Here is a 16,771-nt window from a genome sequence, read left to right as displayed (position 1 = left end):
AAGAAAAATTGCACATCTTCTTGCCTATTTTGTAGACTAAAGGAATCTCCAAAGGGTGAGGGGACATCTATTGATTGTTAGACATATAATACCCTGTTCTCTGAGGGATTCAAGGGAGGGGTTGAATTAAAATATACATCCTCCTCACAGTTTAGAACACACTGAGCACATTTAAGCACAGAAAAACTTTAAACAAACTAGCAAAGGCTAAATATGTAAACAAAGGTAACCTGGGCATTTTCCTACTAATCGTCCATATCTTTCTCTTGATCCTACCATCTGAATGTTTTAATGTCTGATTGGCGAGTGAAGGGGAAACATCCAGGAGGGAGTGGATGTGTGTGTGTGGTGTGCTGTATGGCCCATACGGAGGCAAATGTAATTGGCACTTTCCCTCAGTGCCATTTGTCTACTGAACACCCTGGATACCCCTTAGGGTGGTCCAGAGGGGGAATCCAGAGAAGGAACCTTTGGGGTCCACCCGAGAGTAGCCTGGGCCGAGAAACCCGCAGTTGTTCCAACCCTTCCTCCGCCTCCACGCATCCTGGGAAGATCAGGACTAGGGACACTGTGTACTCACGGCAATTGCGCTCCGGGCCTGGACAGAAAAGTAGGAAACGGCTTCAGCAGAGCCCAACATGCCTGCAGAGCAGGTGATTGGAAACTTGCCTGGGCCAGGAAACCTCTCACCCGAGTCTTAAGAATGGCGGCTGCACTAACTGCTTTTACATAGCTGACGGGTGCCCATTTTGCCCCCCAGAAAGAAAGAGACAGAAAGATGCATCTCAGACAGATTGGGGTGCAGGAAGAGAAAAGCTCACTTACCTCAGCATAGATCTCAGTGGGACGTCCAAATCTGATACCGCTCTTTACCGGTGGCGAGTCCTGCTTCCTCAGGTGTTGAAGTATAACGCTGGAGAAGCACGCCAAGGCAAATGTAGAGTGGAAATGCAGCTTTATTAAAGAAAAGTAAAAGCAGATTTCTCCCGGGTGGAAGAAGGGGACCCAAAGGCGGAATCCATGGGATGAGCAAATCTTGTCCTTTTTATGGGTTTTATTCTCCCACTCTCTCCCCCTTCTCTCTTCCCTTCCTGCCTAAGGGATTAGGCCTGGTTTTGCAGGTGAGATGTAAAAAGTGAAAAGCGGATGGGGCAGGGGGAGGGCCAAAGTGATTCAGGCAGGTAAGGGCCCAGGGAGCATTAATCAGCATCTTCCTGCCTGTAGTCTCTGACAAGGGCAGGTAAATTTGGTTATCAATGGGTTCTGCAGGTCCTTGACATTCCATTCTCCCACAGCAGTCCCCAACTTCCAGAGGCAGATGACTTTCATGGCCTCAATTTCCTCGCTCTGACCCGATCCTCTATTTCTACACTAACTGCCTGTCCCCAATTCTGGCTTCAGTATCTTATGTTAAAGTCTTATTTCTATGTAACTTTCAAAAATCCCTTGGTTCTATTTTTAAAGAACTTTTAGAATTGGCTTATTATCTTCTTTAAAACATGAAATATACAATAAAGCAAGTACTATATACACTTCCTTAAAAAAGTAGATAGTCAGCTGGATGCAGTGTCTCATGACTATAATCCTAGTGACTTGGGAGACTGAGACAGGAGAATTGTCAAGTTCAAGCCTGGCCTCAGCCATTTGGCAAGACCCTCAGCAACTTTCTGAAGTCATTTCTCAAAAAATTTAAAGGAAAGCTGGGGTTGTAGCTCAGTGATAAAGTACCTTGGGTTAGATCCCCAGTATACACCCCCCCCATACACTAAGTGGATAGTCATACAGTCATTGAAAATTAGTAGTTGAAAGTGTGTAGTGATATTGGATGAGTGAAAGTTGATCACAAAGGGAAAAAAGGAAAGGAAGGGAGGATGGGAATAGGAAAGACAGTAGAATGAATCAGACATAACTTTCTTATGTTTACATATGAAAACACCATAGTGAAACTCCACATAATATACAACCATAAGAATGGGATTCTAATTAGAGTAAGTTAAACTCCATGTATATATCAAAGTACACTCTACTACCATGTATATCTAAAAAGAACAAATTAAAAATAAAAAAGTTGACCAAACCTCATTTTGATTTTCTTCCTTTGTTTTGAATTCTCAGAAGAAAAATGTTGGACTCTCATAATAATAAGGTTCAATTTAGGCATGTAATTTTTTTCTATTTTTACTCAAGTTTCATTAGCATCACATTTCCAGGGCATCAGAATGTATACTGAAACATTATAAGAAGGTCAGTAAGTGCTTTATGGCATGCAAACTCAAGGAAGTTCAGCATTAGGAAGAAAAATGAAGCACCTCCAGGAAGAGTGTGTTGGTTTTCCCCCCATGATGTCATTGTCCCTGAGAAGCATTCCCCAGGGGAATTTTCTGTACACGCAGGGAGTTTGGAAAGAGCTTCCGTCAGCATACCATCTTTACTCAGCCTCAGGAGAAAGCCCTTTAAGGATAAATATCCTATGTGTGTCCAGTGTGGCAAAGCTGTCTTCAGGGCTTTCATTACATCCAGCACCAGAGTCCTCATTGATTAAAAAAACTTGTAAATGTACTGAGTTTGAGAAAATATGGAAGAAGGAAAGTGCTTCTTTTGGCTTTCTAGAAGGATAACTGAACAAGCCTTGTAGATATTGGTTAGTTTTTGAGGAAGAAAAAAAGTGCCAATTAAAACTATGAGTTCTAAGTGGCAATTCTATTTGAGTTGAAGAAACTGGTTAGTCATGAATATCCCTCTGTCAGAATCTTCTGCTTAAGTTTCTGGCCACTTTTTCTTTCACCCTTCACTATTTCTCCTAAACCTCACCTCTCTCACTTTCTCAGAGTTAAACTTTCCCTCCTGTGTTCACAAACCTGCATGTATTTGTAATAATACTATCATTGGCTCAGCCTGTCTCAGTCTCTGGTCTTTTTTTTTTTTTTTTTTTTTTTTATTGGTACCAGTGATTGAATCCAGGGGCACTTAACCACTGAGTCACAACCCCAGCCCTTCTTTTGTATTTTATTTAGAGACAGGGCCTTGCTAAGTTGCTGAGGCTGGCTTTGAACTTGTGATCCTCCTGCCTCAGCCTCCCGAGCCACTGGGATTACAGGTGTGCATCACTGTGCCCGGCTTCAGTCTCTGGTCTTCTGACCCACGATTTTTGTTCACCTCCTTTGTCCTCTTTTCTTGGCCATAAATGAAATTTAAAATGACATTAACTGAAGAGCTAAACAGAATTGTTCATAATGCCTTCATTCGAGCATTTGCCTTCATTTCTGGTCTCCTTACTCTGGGAAACTTTTCCTGATCCTTCACACTCCAGGGTGGATTAGGGGCTCCTCCTCACTTATTTGCCCATACTTTAGTGCTGAATTATACTGTATTATATTTGCAAGTTTAAAGGCACATTTGCCTCACTTAGTGTAAACTCCACCTGGGCATGGATCATGCACTCTTCACTATTGTGTTTCTTATATGTGGTATGCAGTTGGTGCTTAATAAATATTTGTTGAGGGATGGGGATGAGTGCGGTGATAGAACACTTACTTAACATGTGGGGTGCTGGGTTGCATCCCCAGTACCATGGATATATAAATGAATAAATACTTGTTGAAGCTGAGCATGGTGGTGCATACCCAGAAAACAGCTACTCTGGAGGCTGGGCAGGAGGATTACAAGTTCAAGAACAAGCTGGGCAACTTAGTGAGATTCTGTCTCAAAATGAAAAATAAAAGGCTGGGGATGTGGCTCTGGTAGAATTACCTGGGTTCAATCCCCAGTACTGAAAAAAAGTTTTGTTGAAAGGACATGTGAATGAATGTGAAGTGTGGCTTCACTAAGCCCCCTTTGAACCTTGCTTTCCCTTTCCTCCTTTTCCCATAGCTTTGTGCTCCCCCTCGTCCCTGCTGCTGTCACTCATTAATACATCCATGTTGCCTAGTCAAACACAGACTGCTTGCTACTGGCCATATAAAAAGTTGCCGAATAGAGAGGAATTCTTTTGGTATTAAGATATGTCAGAAATGCCTATGTATTTTTCTTCCAGCCCTAGTTTTAACAAGGTAAACGTGAAGACTGTTACTTGAGTTAGTATTACTCGAATATGGCACTTCTCTGGTGAAATTGTTGTTTGCTTCAACTGATATTGAAATAGAAACAGTTTTTGTAAGGATGACCAACTTTAAAGAGAAGAGGCTTTGGAAGAGGCTCATATCTCTAGTTTGTGTGTTTTCATTTGATTGTATTTTATATTGGGAAGTCATACCACTTCTTGGAAGATCATGACTCTGCAGTGTGAGTCCCAGTTTAGGGGGCACTAAAAATCTTCCCCTTTTTGCTCCCTGCTCAGTTTCTGTCATCCTCCCAGCTATATTAATTCTAACACGTCTTCTCTGGTAGGTACAGGTGCCCTGGAGCAAGGCACTCCAGAACCCATTTTTTGTTCACCTACCTTTTCAAAATCACATTCTGTACATTGGCTTCTATTTCTATCAATATTTCCTTTTCCCTTTTTATGTTCATGTCTGAAAAACTGCTCTGGCATTCAGAAGCTGGAATTTAGATTCTTTATCACTAAATAGTTTCCCCCTGTGTATTTCATTTTCTCTTGAAAAGTGAAAGGAGTGGACTAGCTAAATGATGGGTCCTTCTAGCTCTTTTTAACACTGCAATTAAGTCTTGCCACCTCCCTCATGTTGGGAATTCCCTGGGCTACATGACTACCTTCCTTTACATCTTTCCACATGACATATACAATATTATTTTAAAAAGTTAAGAAGTTGGGAAAAGAAGCTACAATATTAGGAGAAGCAAACGAGAGAGTAACATTTCTACTCAAAATGGTATTTTCTGGTTTTGTTTTCTTTTGAGATTCTATAATTATTATATAAACCAAATTTTTTTTCTTCTGAAAAATGTGGATTCGTTTCATTCTCTTTCTTTTAGACCCAAGAATTCTTTCTAGGTGTCCTGAAAGCTTTCCCTGGATGAAGATCCATTTCAAATATGAGTATATGTCAAAAGCATGACAAACTGCAATGGCACCATTAGGCTTGTCATGAGCAAGCCTTGCCAGGGAGATGTGGAAGGTCAGGAAAGCAAGCATTGAATATTTAGGACTTTTCTTTTTTCTTTTTCTCCTCCCCACCCCCAGGGTTTGAACCCAGGGGTGCTCTACCTCTGAGTCACATCTTCAGCTCTTTTTATCTTTTATTTTCAGACAGGGTCTCATTAAGTTGCTGAGAGTGACCTTGAACTTGCAATCTTCCTGCCTGAGCCTTCTGAGTGGCTGGGATTACAGGTGTGTGCCACCACACCCGGTCACAGGTCCTCTTTTTCTTGATCAAAATGAATATTAGAGGAATGTTTAGTCCATTAAGAGACTACAGAGGGAACAAGAATAAGGGAAAATGAAGAGGAGGCAGGGACCCCAAGGAAGTCCACTTTACCTAGACTGTATATACTTCCTATAACTAGGGTACATTCCTGGAATGTGCAAAGTGGCTTCTTAGGAAAGTGGTCCTGACTGCTCCCCTTTTCACTTTAGGTGCTTTGACCACTAACTACTTTATAGATTATGAAACAAGTACTTTGTTCATAATCTTACTGCTGTTAGTGATAGAGCAGATTAAAGAACCATAGTCGAGCTAAAAAAACTTTTACTCTTTTCAGAACACCTGTTGGTGAAGGCATTTTGGCAGTGGTGGTGGTAGAGCTGAGTCACTGGCATCTGTGGAAGATTCCCTGAGACTGAGACCTTCACACAGGGAGAGGCTGTTCAGATCTAATCATGGATATGGGGGAGGACTTGCTGAGTGCCTTATGCATATACCTTGTACTGTGGTCTCCTGTCTTTTTGTCTTCCTTAAGGCTATGACTGAGTCGTGCACAATAATGGAGATACACTCAACACAGCACCTTGGCAACATGGAGGGACACCAAGATAAGGAAGCCACATTTTGGGCAGGTGGGAAGTGATCTTGGTCCTTGGTGTCTCTGGGGATTATTGTTGTATTTCCTCAAGTACCCTATTTAAAAAAAATCTGGTCATATGTAGGTCTGGAATGAGGGTGGGGGCTGGTTCTTAAAGAAGAATCAGCTACGAAGGTGGTTCCCAACTTCTTAGCTTTCTTAAATAATGTTGTATGAGTCACCTATGAAGGAAGTCCTGCACCTATGACTTCACCTGCTACTCAGTGTAGGCAGAACTTTCCAGGAAATCCTCTCCCACATTTCCTTTTCATTGAACTCATGTTTTCATCTTTAGAAGCACTGGGCCACCTCCTTTCTATCTTTTTATTTTTTTTTCAGTTTGGTGGTTTCCTCTTTATTGATGTGCCTCCTACCTTACCTCCACAATTTTAGGCCCTTCCTTCTACCCACCTCCCCCCCGCCCACAAAAAAAAGAAGCTAATGAAAGGAAGGAATTGTTGGGGTTCTGAGTTTCCCTGGGCATTTAGAAAGGAATGGGTACCAACACAATCACTGGAAGTGACAGAGATTGACAGTCTAAAGTGGAGTGGGGGTGGATGGGAGAAAGGAGAGAGGTACAAGAGGCCATGTCCACTGTTACCCCTCCTGCAAAGAGGGGCTGGAGAGAAAGTCTCAAACATTAAGAAGTGCAAGTCCTAAAGAAGGGAGGTGGTGTTTGACCCTGAAGGAGGAGGTGGAGGTCAAGAAAAGGATGCCACCTCTCTCTTTGTGGAATGGGACCCCACCTCAGGGGCAGCAGCCTCAGACCCCAGACACATTCATCACTGCAGGCAATGTATAGAAAGAAGTCTTCTTCATGGTGTTCCTGGTATCGCTGACCCGTAGTGGCACTTGGGGTGGAATGACATTGTTGACAAAGAAAAACAAGCCATCCTCAGCTCAAAGATGAATTAGCTCCTGAATCAAGCAGCAGAACTGACCAATTGTGAGATCAGAAGGCACCAAGTATTTCTTTTTGTCCAGATCTCCTATCCAAGCTTTAGGAGTTTTCTGCTATCACTAGGACCCTGTCCCGGTGTTTCTTTCGGTTCTTCTAGCCCTCAGAGCGGTGCTCCTTCAACTGATTTTCCTCTTTGTACATGAACTTCATCCTCCCAGGAACCCCGCTGGACAGAGCTGGGCTGAGGGAGCCCAGTGGGTGGGAGCCGGGAACCACCTCCTTTCTTTCCCCCTAAGAGGATACATTATTCCATTTTGTATTGCTCTAGCAGAGTAGTTGGTGTTGGATACTTTACAAATAAAGGAGGTTTGTTTAGCTTATAGTTTTGGAGCTGAAAATCTAAGTTAGGTTGCCCTACCCATTTGTCCTCTGATGAGGCCTCGCTTGTCTGTATCTACATGGCAGAGAAGCAGAAAGGAAACCGGCCATGTACGGAAGCCTCCGAGCATGTGGGAGAGACTTGCTTTAAAACAGCCCAATTTTGTGAGAGCTAGTTCCTTAAGACAAGTATATTTTTCCCACATTTTTTTTGGTGCATTATAGTTGTACATACTGATGGAATTTGTTCTTACACATTCATACATGCACATAATAAACAATATAGCATTCTAATTTGGCCAGTATCACTCCCCAGCACTTTCCCCCTCCTTCCCCACTTCCTGCTCATTTGAGACCAGTATTAATCACTTCCAAGAGCAGCACCCCTAATGACCTAATGACCTAATGACCTTACCTTTTAAAGGTTCTACCACCTCTCAGTGTTGCCATACTGAGGAAAAATCTTTTAACACACTAGTCTTTGGGAATACTCTCAAACCATAGCAGATAGTCTCTTGAACATGGCTAAGATCATGCCAAAATGATCATGAACATGTTGGCTAACATCAACCAACAGTTTGAATGGTACCATCTGGTTCTTGGGTTAACAATACTCACAGGAAATCCACTTTTTCTCCTCTCTTCATAGCTGTGGGAAATAGTCTTTTTGCTTGCTGTATTATCAGCTGTGGCTGTTTTATAATAAATTGAAGTTTCTCCCTCCCCTTTGATTAAGAAAGCAGTATGTGTAAGGAATCCCACGGAAACCATGCCGGACACAGGAAATCACATAAGGGAATTTATTAAGCAAACAAAGTGTCTCCCTGCAGGGTAAGAGAGAAAATGAGAGGAAAAGAGAAAGGAAAGAGAAAGGGTGCACGCTAGAGAGAGTGGAAAGCAAGGAGGAGAAAGAAAGCAAGTCAGGGGGAGAGAAAAGCAAGTGAAAAGATGGCGGGGTAGCTACCCTAAAGCAGTTGAATTCTGCAGGGCTAACAGGGGACCAATAATGGAGAAGGATACTTGCAAGCTGACTGGTGAACCAATAGCTAGCTAGGATGTTCACAGACTGACAGTAACTGGGAGGCGGGGAAAATGCCTGGAAAGGAAAGGGCGGAGGGAGCAGCTTTGTACAGTACAGTATGTATGTATATTGTAAACATTTTGGAAAAATCATAAAATTTTAAAACAAAACAAAACTCACCTATTTATATCTTTACCAGAGAAATCACTATTAACATTTTAGAGACTTCCAATACTTTTATCCACACATATATGAAGATTTAAATATTATATCATCTATTTAAAAAAAATTCAAGGAATTGAACCCAGACACGTTTCATCTCTGAGCTACATATCCAACTGTTTAAAAAATTTTGAGACAGTGTGTTTGTTGGTCAACTTTCCATTATTGTGACCAAAATACCTGACAGAAACAACTAAGAAGAGAAAAAGTTTATTTCGACTTACCATTTCAGAGATTCAGTTCCTGGTCAGTTGACTCCGTTATTCTGGGCCCAACATGAAGCAGAACATGGTGGAGAAGAGTGTGGTGGTAGAGGGAAGCTGTTCAGAAGCTGGAAGCAGAAGAGAGTACAGGAGCTGGGGACAATATATAATCCCCAGGAGTATACCCCCAGTGACCTACTTCCTCCAGTCAACATCCTACCTGCTTGTAGTTATCACCCAGTGAAGTAGTCCTTTCAAATTATTAATTCATCAAATGGATTAATATGCTGATTAGATCGCAGCTCTCATAATCTAATCATGAATTTTTAGGGAAACACCTCATAACTGAACATAACAGACACAGTCTTGCTAAGTTGGCCAGGTTGGTCTCAAACTTGCCATCCTCCTACCACAGCCTCTGGAGTGGCTGAGATTACAGGTGTGTGCCACTATGCCCAGCTTCAATAAAATACTTTTTAATTGAAAACTTAAAGTGTTTAAACAATGCTGTGGAGGAGGAATCAAAGTGTAAGAGCTGGTGAATGAAAAAAAACAAAAACAAAAACAATTTGTGGTGCTTTATTTCCCCTATAGATACTTAAGAGAATGTCCAGTGGGACTGATAAGATAGAAGAATATTGCCAAAATTGTGAGGCCACACCCTAGGTAGAGCAGTGGCACTTTTGTAAACTGGGCACAATTGCCTTCAATTATCTGTGGTTAGATTTCCTGTGATTGTCATTGTGTGGTTTACAGAGGGCTAGTAGTGTCTTAAGGTCAAGTGTAGGGTGACCCCAGCATTCAAGGAATGAAGCAAGGTATTATTACCTTTGACCTGTGTTGAATAAGGCTTTGATTAATTCCAAATTTGACATTAGAATGGGTCTAATGAAACTATAATGCAAACCATTATACAATTAAAATTTCCAGTAGTCATGTTAAAAAGGTAAAGGGAACCAGGAACAATGTATTTTAATAATATATTTAACATCTACAATATAATTTCTATATCTTGTCAATATTTTAAAAATTATTAGTGCCAAGTGTGGTGGCCTATGCCTGCAATGCCAGTGGCTTGGGAGGCTGAGGCAGGGGGATCACAAGTTCAAGCCAGCCTCAGCAACTTAGCAAGATCCTGTCTCAAAAATAAAAAATTAAAAAAAAGGGCTGGAAATGTGGCTTAGTGGTTAAGTGCCACTGGGTTCAATCCATGGTACCAATAAATAAATATAAATAAATAAATATTATTAGTGGGATACTTTACGTTATTTTGTATGTTTGAGTTTTCAAAACCTAGCGCATATTCTGCACTTACTAACACATCTCACTTTGAGCTAGTCATATTGTACATGCTAATGGCTACTGATAGTGTGGATCTACAGAAAGAGTTTTGTAGCGGAAAGGGGGACAATGTACGTGATTTGAGACTAAAGTTGTGAATAACATGAAGGTGTCCAAGGTCAATTTTAATGTTCTTTTAAAATAGGAGTTATGAGTTGGCCTCTTGATGAAAAAAGGTTCAGGGATAGACAATTTGAGGCAGTATTGAAGATAGGTACACATAGGGTGGTTTCACAACCAAATTAACTTGCATATCTGGAGGTCAGAAGTATGAAATAGTCCCACTGGGCTAAAATCAAGGTTTCAGCAGGACAGTTGCTTCTGGAAGCTCTGGGGGACAATTGCTATTTCTAGCTTTCAGAAGCTGTCTACATTTCTTGGCTTATGTTCCCTCCATCTCCAGTCAGGAATGTTGGGCTGAATCATCCTGCTGTCATCTCTTTCTTTTCTGCTTGGCTCTGATTACATTGGTTCTGCCTGAGTCGTCAAAAATACTCTCCTTATTTTAAGGTCAACTGGTTAGCAACCTTGATTTTATTTGCAACCTAAATTTCCCTTTGTCAGTTAACCTAACAGGCACAAATTCTGTGGATGAGGATGTGGTTATCTTTGGAAACCACTGACTAGGTCTGAAAATTTCTGAAAGCACTTACCATGTGACTGGGTTTAATGCACATAATAAATGTATTATGATGTGTGTGTGTGTGTGTGTGTGTGTGTGTGTGTGTGTGTGTTTTCTCACACCAAACAAATACATGGAGTCTTTTTCAATATCACTTCTCAAGCTCTTTCAGTACCAACAAGATGTCCTATAATTCAGCTCAATTCTGACACTAGGAGTTAGTGTCAGACCCCTCAGGTTTAAGGACTTTTTTTCTATTAGACTGTTCCCAGGTTACCCACACTTCTGTCTGAATTGACTATAAAGGGTTCTCATATCCAACCCCCTTCCTTTCATATATTTTTTTAATTTTTGAATTTTATTTGTTCTAATTAGTTGTACATGACCGTAGAATGCATTTATAAATTTTGATAGATCATACATATAGCATGTAATCTCACATATTTCTGATTACACATATTGCAGGATCACATCAGTCATGCAGTCATACATGTACATAAGGTAATAATGTCTGTTTCACTCTACTATCATTCTTACCCCCATACCCCTTCCCCTCCCTTCACTCCCTTCTACCCAATGTAAAGTAAATCTGTTCTTCCCTGCCCCGCCATTCTTATTGTGAATTAGCTTCCACATATCAGAGAAAACATTCAGCCTTTGGTTTTTTGGGTTTGGCTGATTTCACTTAGTATGATATTCTCAAACTCCATCCATTTACTAGCAAATGCCAGAATTTCATTCTTCTTTAAAGCTGAGTAATATTCCATCATCTCTCTCTCCCCCCACCACTCCCCCACTCCCCTACTGGTTCCACAGTTTAGCTATTGTGAATTGAACTGCTATAAACATTGATGTGACTGTGTCACTGTAGTATGCTGATTTTAAGTCCTTTGGGTATAAACCAAGGAGTGGGATAGCTGGGTCAAATTTGGGTGGTTTCACAACCAAATTAACTTGCATATCTGGAGGTCAGAAGTATGAAATAGTCCCACTGGGCTAAAATCAAGGTTTCAGCAGGACAGTTGCTTCTGGAAGCTCTGGGGGACAATTGCTATTTCTAGCTTTCAGAAGCTGTCTACATTTCTTGGCTTATGTTCCCTCCATCTCCAGTCAGGAATGTTGGGCTGAATCATCCTGCTGTCATCTCTTTCTTTTCTGCTTGGCTCTGATTACACTGGTTCTGCCTGAGTCGTCAAAAATACTCTCCTTATTTTAAGGTCAACTGGTTAGCAACCTTGATTTTATTTGCAACCTAAATTTCCCTTTGTCAGTTAACCTAACAGGCACAAATTCTGTGGATGAGGATGTAGTTATCTTGAGGTTATGAGGGGTGTTTCCATTCCAAGTTTTCAGAGGAATCTCCATACTGTTTTCCAGAGTGGTTGTACCAATTTGCATTCCCACCAACAATGTATGAGTGTACCTTTTCCCTCACACACTCAGCAACATTTATTGTTGCTTTTATTCTTGATAATTGCCATTCTGATTGGAGTGAGATGAAATCTTAGAGTAGTTTTGATTTGCATTTCTCTAATTTCTAGAAATGTTGAACATTTTTTCATATATTTGTCGATCAATTGTATGTCTTCTTCAGTGAAGTGACTGTTCAGTTCCTTAGCCCATTTATTGATTGGGTTATTTCTTTTTTAAGTCTTTTGAGTATATATTTGAGAGATTAATGCTTAATCTGAGGTGAATGTGATAAAGATTTTTTCCCAATCTGTAGGTTTTTTCACATTATCGATGGTTTCTTTCACTGAAAAGAAGCTTTTTTAGTTTGAGTCCATCCCATTTATTGATTCTTGATTTAACTTTTTGCACTTTAGGGGTCTTGTTAAGGAAGTCAGGTCCTAGGCTGACATGGTGAAGATTTGGGCCTACTTTTTCTTCTAGTAGTTTCAGGGTCTTTGTGCTAGTGCCTAAGTCTTTGACACACAGTGAGTTGAGTTTCATGCAGGGTGAGAGGTAGAGGTTTAATTTCATTTTGTTACATGTAACTTTCCATTATTCCCGGTACCTTTTATTGTATAAGCTATCTTTTCTCTGGTGAAAGTTTTTGACACCTTTGTCTAGTATGAGTTACCTGTATTTATGTGGGTTTGTCTCTGTGTCTTCTATTCTGTACCATTGGTCTACATGTCTGTTTTGGTGCCAATCTCATGCTGCTTTTATTACTATAACTCTAGTATAGTATGAAGTCTGGTATTGTGATGCCTCTTGCTTCACTTTTCTTGCTAAGAATTGCTTTGGCTATTCTGGGTGTCTTATTTTTCCAAATGAATTTCATGATTGCTGTTTCTAGTTATATGAAGGATGTCATTGGGATTTTAATAGGAATTGCATTAAATTTGTATAATGCTTTTGGTAGTATGGCCATTTTGACAATATTAATTCTGCCTATCCAGGAACATGGGAGGTCTTTCCATCTTCTAAGATCTTCTTTAATTTCTTTTTTTAGTGTTTTGTAGTTTTCATTGTAGAGGTCTTTCTGTCTTTTGTTAGATTAATTCCCAAGTATTTTATTTTTTTGAGGCAATTGTGAATGGGGTAGTGTTCTTTATTTCTTTTTCAGTGGATTCATTACTGATGTATAGAAGTGCATTTGATTTATGGGTATTGATTTTATATCCTGCTACTTTGCTGAATTCATTTATTAGTTCTAGAAGATTTTTGGTGAAATTTTGTGGGTCTTCCAAATATATAATCATATCATCAACAAATAGTGATAGTTTGAGTTCTTCTTTACCTATTTGTATATCTTCAATTTTTTTGTTCTATTTGCTCTGGCTAGAGTTTTGAGGACAATGTTGAATAAAAGTGGTGAAAGAGGTCATCCTTGTCTTGTTCCAGTTTTTAGAGGGAATGCTTTCAGTTTTTCTCCATGTAGAATTATGTTCACCTTGAGTTTAGTGTATATGGCTTTTATAATGTCCAGGTGTGTTCCTACTATCCCTAGTTTTTCTAGTGTTTTGAACACGAAGGGTACTGTATTCTGTCAAATGCTCTTTCTGCATCTTATTGAGATGATCATATCACTCTTATTTTTAAGTCAAATGATATGATGAATTACATTTATTGATTTCCATATGTTGAACCAACCCTGCATCTCTGGGATGAACCACACTTGATCGTGATGCACTATTTTTTTAGTATGTTTTTGTATGCAATTTTCCAGAATTATATTGAGAATTTTTGCAACTATGTTCATCAGGGATATTGGTCTGAAGTTTTCTCTCCTTGATGTGTCTTTGTCTGGTTTTGTTATCAAAGTGATATTAGCTTTACAGAATGAGTTTTATACTTCATGGAATATTTTGAGAAATATTGGTCTTAATTCTTCTTTGAAGGTCTTGTAGAACTCAACTGAGAATCCATCTGGTCCTGGGCTTTTCTTAATTGTGATATTTTTAGTGATATTTTAGTGATATTTTCTATTTCAAATAGAAATTGAAATTGTTTTGTTTAAATCATGTATGACCTCCTGATTCAGTTTAGGTAGGTCATATGTCTCTAGAAATTTGTCAACATCTTCAACATTTTCTATTTTATTGGAATATAAATTTTCATAGTAGTTTCTAATTATCTTGTGTATTTCATTTGTGTCCATTTTCCTTCTCATCATGTATTTTAGTAATTTGGGCTTTCTCTCTTTTTTCTTTGTTAGTGTGGCTAGTGGTTTAACAATTTTATTGATTTTTTTCAAAGAACCAACTTATTGTTGTGTCAATTTTTTCAATTGTTCCTTTTGTTTCAATTTCATTGATTTCAGCTCTGATTTTAATTATTTCCTGTCTTCTACTGTTTTTGGTGTTGATTTGTTCTTCTTTTTCTAGGGCTTTGAGATGTAATGTTAGGTAATTTATTTGTTAACTTTCTATTCTTTTAATAAATGAGCTCAATGCAGTGAACTTTCCTCTTAGTACTGCCTTCATAGTGTCCCAGAGATTTTGGTATGTTGTGTCGGTATTCTCATTTACCTCTAAGTAATTTTTCACTTCCTCCTTCATTTCTTCTACTATCCATGCATCATTCAATAGTACGTTATTTAGTCTCCATGTGTTAGAGTAGATTCTATTTTTTTATTTTATCATTAATTTCTAATTTCAGTCCATTATGATCTGATAGAATGCAGGATATTATCTCCATTTTTTTTGGATTTACTAAGAGTTGCTTTGTGGCATATGATATGGTCTATTTTAGAGAAGGATTATTCACTTGATGAATGAAATATTCTATATATGTCTGTTAAGTCTAAATTATTGATTGTATTATTTAGTTCTATAGTTTCTTCATTTATTTTTGTTTAGAAGATTGGTCCAGTAGTGAAAGAGGTGTGTTAAAAATCACCCCGTATTATTGTGTTGTGGTCTATTTAATTGAGAAGGGTTTGTGAGATGTTCATAGATGCTCCATTGTTTGGAGCATAAGTGTTCACAATTGTTATGTCTTGCCACTGTATAATTCCCTTCAGTAGAATGAAATGACCTTCTTTGTCCCTTCTGAGTAACTTTGACTTGAATATGAGAATGGAAACCTCTGCTTGTTTACCCAGTCCATATGAGTTTGTTTGATCCTTTTACCTTTAGTCTGTGGATGTCTTTGCCTAGGAGGTGAGTCTCTTGGTGACAGCATATTGTTGGGTCTTATTTTTTAATCCAATCTGCAAGTCTATGTCTTTGATTGATGAGTTTAGTCCTTTAATATTCAAGATTATTACTGAGATATGACTTGTATTCCTGGTCATTTTGGTTTATTTCTGGCTTTTAACTTGATTTAGTTTCTTTTTTGACTATTCCTTTGGTGTAGTTCCTCGCTTTGCTTGTTTTCACTTCTTTTTTTTCACTTTAGCCTCATGGAATATTTTGTTGAGAATGTTCTGTAGTACAGACTTTCTAATTGTGAATTCTTTTAATTTTTGTTTATAATGGAAGGTCTTTATTTTATCTTCAAATCAGAAACTTAATTTTGCTGGATATAAAATTCTTGGTTGGCATCCATTTTCTTTTATAGCTCAAATATGTTGTTCCATGACCTCCTAACTTTCAGGGTCTAGGTTGAAAAATCAGTTGAATTGGTTTTCTCCTGTATGAAATTTGCTTTTTGTCTCTCATGACCTTTAAGATTTAATCCTTATTCTGTATTTTAGGCATTCTCATTATAATGTGCCTTGGTGTGGGTCTGCTATAGTTTTGTACGCTTGGGGTCCTGTAAGCCTCCTGTATTTGATTTTCCATTTCATTTTTTTTTTTTAAGACAAAAGGTTTTTATTCAAAAAACGCCAAGTATAAAAAACAAAAAATAAGATCTCTTTTATTCCCCTGTACAGTATTTCACTCAGATAAAACCAGCAGGCTACATGCTGCTCAGAACAGCCCCAGAGAGGATCTGGAAGGCACACCACCCCAAACTGCTTTTCATATATCTATCCTATATACACTAGTCAGCAATGCCCCTCCCCACCACCCGTGGAGACCAAACCCACTTGCATTAGTAGGCTAGGGGCCCCACGGAAGTCAGGGAGCTAGCAGCTGTCCCGCCTGAGTCCCTTCACCCCACGAACAGAGCAAGCGTCGCAGCCCTCCCCCAGAAAGTCCCCAAGTCAGAGGAAAGGAGGAAAAAAAAACCAAAAACCAAAAAACAAACCTAGGGCAGCAGCTGTGGAAGCTTAAGAGCAGGAAGGGAAACCAAATAAATAAATAAATAAATACATAACATTGACCTCCAGGTTAGAATGCGCATCTTTCAAAAAAAAAAAAAAAGTAAAATAACTTAAAGGCAAACTTTTTTTAAAAAAATTAGATCAACTACAATCCTTTTTGTATACTACCATGCCAACTGTACACACATTTACAGCTTTTCTGTTGATTTGCATTGTTTGCATTTTGTGTGTGTGAGGTCTTGACTTTGAAACAGTTAAGTAAAAACCAAAAAGGAAGACCAGTTCACTGGGAGTTTTACTAAAGGAGGCAGAAAAAGGGCAGGTGGCTCGGCAATTGGCCCTGTAGCCTCTTCCATGGCACCTTTCATATGGAGGAGGAGGGAGGGGGGAGGGGGAGAAAAATAGGAACCAAACCCAGGCAGATTTTTGGAGAAGCAGCAGGTAAAAGAGGCAAGTTCAAGTATTT

The 16,771-nt window shown here is 39.2% G+C and overlaps 1 pseudogene; it reads right to left on the bottom strand.

Moving 5' to 3' along the window:
- Nucleotides 1-6,555: 6,555 nt before the first annotated feature.
- LOC124987537 (gamma-aminobutyric acid receptor-associated protein-like) lies at nt 6,556-7,069 on the bottom strand (annotated as a pseudogene).
- Between the last annotated feature and the right edge of the window lie 9,702 nt (nt 7,070-16,771).

The sequence above is a fragment of the Sciurus carolinensis genome, chromosome 1 (genome assembly GCF_902686445.1).
Source record: "Sciurus carolinensis chromosome 1, mSciCar1.2, whole genome shotgun sequence".
Lineage (NCBI taxonomy): Eukaryota > Metazoa > Chordata > Mammalia > Rodentia > Sciuridae > Sciurus > Sciurus carolinensis.
This window is presented reverse-complemented; position numbering and strand designations above follow the sequence as displayed.